The sequence below is a fragment of the Arachis stenosperma genome, chromosome 1 (assembly GCF_014773155.1).
Source record: "Arachis stenosperma cultivar V10309 chromosome 1, arast.V10309.gnm1.PFL2, whole genome shotgun sequence".
NCBI lineage: Eukaryota > Viridiplantae > Streptophyta > Magnoliopsida > Fabales > Fabaceae > Arachis > Arachis stenosperma.
This window is the reverse complement of record NC_080377.1, coordinates 60,139,171-60,144,513: the sequence shown is the minus strand read 5'-3', so window position 1 is coordinate 60,144,513 and position 5,343 is coordinate 60,139,171. Positions and strand designations below refer to the sequence as shown.

Here is a 5,343-nt window from a genome sequence, read left to right as displayed (position 1 = left end):
CTGGATCAGATTTTTGCTCAGGTCCCTCAATTTCAGCCAGAAAATACCTGAAATCACAGAAAAACACACAAACTCATAGTAAAGTCCAGAAAAGTGAATTTTAATTAAAAACTAATAAAAATATACTAAAAACTAACTAGATCATACTAAAAACAATGCCAAAAAGCATACAAATTATCCGCTCATCACAACACCAAACTTAAATTGTTGCTTGTCCCCAAGCAACTGAAGATCAAATAGGATAAAAAAAGAAGAGAATATGCAATGAAATCCAAAAACATCTATGAAGATCAGTATTAATTAGATGAGCAGGGCTTTTAGCTTTTTGCCTCTGAATAGTTTTGGCATCTCACTTTTTCCTTTGGAACTCAGAATGATTGGCTTCTTTAGGAACTCAGAGTCCAGATAGTGTTATTGATTCTCCTAGTTAAGTATGATGATTCTTGAACACAGCTACTTTATGAGTCTTGGCCGTGGCCCAAAGCACTCTATCTTCCAGTATTACCACCGGATACATACATGCCACAGACACATAATTGGGTGAACCTTTTCAGATTGTGACTCAGCTTTGCTAAAGTCCCCAATTAGAGGTGTCCAGGGTTCTTAAGCACACTCTTTTTGCCTTGGATCACAACTTCATTTCTTTCTTTTTCTTTCTTTCTTTTCGGTTTTTTTTTCTTTTCTTTTTTCGCTTGCTTCTTCTTTCTCTTTTTTTTTTTGTATTCACTGCTTTTTCTTGCTTCAAGAATCATTTTTATGATTTTTCAGATCCTCAGTAACATGTCTCCTTTTTCATCATTCTTTCAAGAGCCAACATTCATGAACCACAAATTCAAAAGACATATGCACTGTTCAAGCATACATTCAGAACAAAAGTGTTGCCACCACATCAAAATAATTAAACTGTTAAAATTCAAATTCATGCAATTCTTCTCTTTTTCAATTAAGCACATTTGTTTATTTAAGAAAGGTGATGGATTCATAGGAAATTCATAACTTTAAGGCATAGACACTAAGACACTAATAATCATAAGACACAAACATAGATAAACATAAAGCACAATTTCGAAAAACAAGAAAATAAAGAACAAGGAGATTAAAGAACGGGTCCACCTTAGTGATGGCGGCTTGTTCTTCCTCTTGAGGTCTTATGGAGTGCTTGAGCTCCTCAATGTCTCTTCCTTGTCTTTGTTGCTCCTCTCTCATGATTCTTTGATCTTCTCTAATTTCATGGAGGAGAATGGAGTGTTCTGATGCTCCACCTTAGTTGTCCCATGTTGGAACTCAATTCTCCTAGGGAGGTGTTTAGTTGCTCCCAATAGTCTTGTGGAGGAAAGTGCATCCCTTGAGGTATCTCAGGGATCTCATGATGAGAGGGGTCTCTTGTGTGCTCCATCCTTTTCTTGGTGATGGGCTTGTCCTCATCAATGGGTGTATCTCCTTCTATGTCAACTCCAACTGAATAACAGAGGTGACAAATGAGATGAGGAAAGGCTAGCCTTGCCAAGGTGGAAGACTTGTCCGCCACTTTATAGAGTTCTTGGGCTATAACCTCATGAACTTCCACTTCTTCTCCAATCATGATGCTATGAACCATGATGGCCCGGTCTAGAGTAACTTCGGACCGGTTGCTAGTGGGAATGATTGAGCGTTGGATAAACTCCAACCATCCTCTAGCCATGGGCTTGAGGTCATGCCTTCTCAGTTGAACCGGCTTGCCTCTTGAATCTCTCTTCCATTGTGCGCCCTCTTCACATATGACTGTGAGGACTTGGTCTAACCTTTGATCAAAGTTGACCCTTCTAGTGTAAGGATGTTCATCTCCTTGCATCATGGGCAAGTTGAATGCTAACCTTACATTTTCCGGACTAAAATCCAAGTATTTCCCCCGAACCATAGTAAGATAAATCTTTGGATCCGGGTTCACACTTTGATCATGGTTCTTGGTGATCCATGCATTGGCATAGAACTCTTGAACCATCAGGATTCCGACTTGTTGAATGGGGTTGGTAAGCACTTCCCAACCTCTTCTTCGGATCTCATGGCGGATCTCCGGATATCACCTTTTTGAGTGAAAAGGGGACCTCGGGGATCACCTTCTTCAAGGCCACAACTTCATAGAAGTGGTCTTGATGCACCCTTGAGATGAATCTATCCATCTCCCATGACTCGGAGGTGGAAGCTTTTGCCTTCCCCTTCCTCTTTCTAGAGGTTTCTCCGACCTTGGATGCCATAAATGGTTATGGAAAAACGAAAAAGCAACGCTTTTACCACACCAAACTTAAAAGGTTTGCTCGTCCTCGAGCAAAAGAAGAAAGAAGAGAGTAGAAGAAGAAGAAATGAGGAAGAAGGAGATGGCTTATGTATTCGGCCAAGGAGGGGGAAAGTGGTGTTTAGGTTGTGTGAAAATGAAGGTGTGAAGAAGGGTATTTATAGGAGAGAAGGGAGATGGGGTTCGGCCCTTATGGGTGGGTTTGGGAGGGAAAGTGGTTTGAATTTGAAGGGTGAGGTTGGTGGGGTTTTATAAAGGATGGATGTGAGTGGTGAAGAGAAAGATGGGATTTGATAGGTGAAGGGGTTTTGGGGAAGAGGTATTGAGGTGATTGGTGAATGGGGGAAGAAGAGAGAGAGTGGTGGTGGGGTTGGTGGGGATCCTGTGGGGTCCACAGATCCTGAGGTGTCAAGGAAAAGTCATCCCTGCACCAATTGGCATCAAAATCACGTTTTGAGCCATTTCTGGCGTTAAACGCCGGGCTGGTGCCCATTCCTGGCATTTAACGCCAGGTTCTTGCCCTTTTCTGGCGTTTAACGCCAGTCTGGTGCCCCTTTCTGGCGTTAAACGCCCAGAATGGTGCCAGACTGGGCGTTAAACGCCCAACTGCTAGGTTTACTGGCGTTTGAACGCCAGCAACATCTTCCTCCAGGGTGTGCTGTTTTTCTTCCTGTTTTTCATTTTGTTTTTGCTTTTTCAATGGATTTTGTGACTTTTTATGATCATCAACCTACAAAAAACATAAAATAACAAAAGAAACTATATATAAAATATAATCATTGGGTTGCCTCCCAACAAGCGCTTCTTTAATGTCAGTAGCTTGACAGAGGGCTCTCATGGAGCCTCACAGATACTCAGAGCAATGTTGGAACCTCCCAACACCAAACTTAGAGTTTGAATGTGGGGGTTCAACACCAAACTTAGAGTTTGGTTGTGGCCTCCCAACACCAAACTTAGAGTTTGACTGTGGGGCTCTGTTTGTCTCTGATTTGAGAGAAGCTCTTCATGCTTCCTCTCCATGGTGATAGAGGGATATCCTTGAGCCTTAAACACATAGGATTTTTCATTCACTTGAATGATCAGTTCACCTCCATCAACATCAATCACAGCCTTTGCTGTGGCTAGGAAGGGTCTGCCAAGGATGATGGATTCATCCATGCACTTCCCAGTCTCTAGGACTATGAAATCAGTAGGGATGTAATGGTCTTCAACTTTTACCAAAACATTCTCTACAAGTCCATGAGCTTGTTTTCTTGAGTTGTCTGCCATCTCTAATGAGATTCTTGCAGCTTGTACCTCAAAGATCCCTAGCTTCTCCATTACAGAGAGAGGCATGAGGTTCACACTTGACCCTAAGTCACACAGAGCCTTCTTGAAGGTCATGGTGCCTATGGTACAAGGTATTGAAAACTTCCCAGGGTCTTGTCTCTTTTGAGGTAATTTCTGCCTAGACAAGTCATCCAGTTCTTTGGTGAGCAAAGGAGGTTCATCCTCCCAAGTCTCATTTCCAAATAACTTGTCATTTAGCTTCATGATTGCTCCAAGGTATTTAGCAACTTGCTCTTTAGTGACATACTCATCCTCTTCAGAGGAGGAATACTCATCAGAGCTCATGAAAGGCAGAAGTAAGTCCAATGGAATCTCTATGGTCTCATTTTGAGCCTCAGATTCCCATAGTTCCTCATTGGGGAACGCAGAGGAGGTCAGTGCACGCCCATTGAGGTCTTCCTCAGTGGCGTCCACCTCCTCTCTTTCCTCTCCAAATTCGGCCATGGTTATGGCTTTGCACTCTCCTTTTGGATTTTCTTCTGTATTGCTTGGAAGAGTACTTGGAGGGAGTTCAGTAATTTTCTTGCTCAGCTGTCCCACTTGTGCCTCCAAATTTCTAATGGAGGACCTTGTTTCAGTCATGAAACTTTGAGTTGTCTTGATTAGATCAGACACCATGGTTGCTAAGTCAGAGGGGTTCTGCTTAGAATTCTCTGTCTGTTGCTGAGAAGATGATGGAAAAGGTTTGTTATTGCTAATCCTGTTTCTTCCACCATTGTTGTTAGTGAAACCTTGTTGAGGTCTCTCTTGATTCTTCCATGAGAAATTTGGGTGATTTCTCCATGAAGAATTATAGGTGTTTCCATAGGGTTCTCCTAGGTAATTCACCTCTTCCATTGAAGGGTTCTCAGGATCATAGGCTTCTTCCTCAGATGAAGCATCCTTAGTACTGCCAGGTGCATTTTGCATTCCAGACAGACTTTGAGAGATCAAATTGACTTGTTGAGTCAATATCTTGTTCTGAGCCAGTATGGCATTCAGAACATCAATCTCAAGAACTCCTTTCTTCTGACTTGTCCCATTGTTCACAGGATTCCTTTCAGAAGTGTACATGAATTGGTTATTTGCAACCATTTCAATGAGCTCTTGAGCTTCTGTAGGCGTCTTCTTCAGATGAAGAGATCCTCCAGCAGAGCTATCTAAAGACATCTTGGATAGTTCAGAGAGACTATCATAGAAAATTCCTATGATGCTCCATTCAGAAAGCATGTCAGATGGACATTTTCTGATTAATTGTTTGTATCTTTCCCAAGCTTCATAGAGGGATTCTCCATCCTTCTGTCTGAAGGTTTGGACTTCCACTCTAAGCTTACTCTATTTTTGGGGTGGAAAGAACTTTGCCAAGAAGGCATTGACTAGCTTTTCCCAAGAGTCCAGGCTATCTTTAGGTTGTGAGTCCAACCATATTCTAGCTCTGTCTCTTATAGCAAAAGGGAATAGCATCAGTCTGTAGACCTCAGGGTCAACCCCATTAGTCTTGACTGTGTCACAGATTTGCAAGAACTCAGCTAAAAACTGATGAGGATCTTCCATTGGAAGTCCATGGAACTTGCAATTCTGTTGCATTAGAGAAACTAATTGAGGCTTAAGCTCAAAGTTGTTTGCTCCAATGGCAGGGATAGAGATGCTTCTCCCATAGAAGTCAGGAGTAGGTGCAGTAAAGTCACCTAGCACCTTCCTTGCATTGTTGGCATTGTTGTTGTTTTCGGCTGCCATGGGTTCTTCTTCTGTGAAGAATTCGG

At 42.1% G+C, this 5,343-nt stretch overlaps 1 non-coding gene across 1 annotated transcript; it reads left to right on the top strand.

The window, feature by feature from the left end:
• The first annotated feature begins 4,808 nt into the window (after window positions 1–4,808).
• On the top strand, window positions 4,809–4,912 carry LOC130948117 (small nucleolar RNA R71). Its single transcript, XR_009072938.1, has one exon. It is a non-coding gene; the product is annotated as a small nucleolar RNA R71 (small nucleolar RNA).
• The last annotated feature ends 431 nt before the right edge of the window (window positions 4,913–5,343 follow it).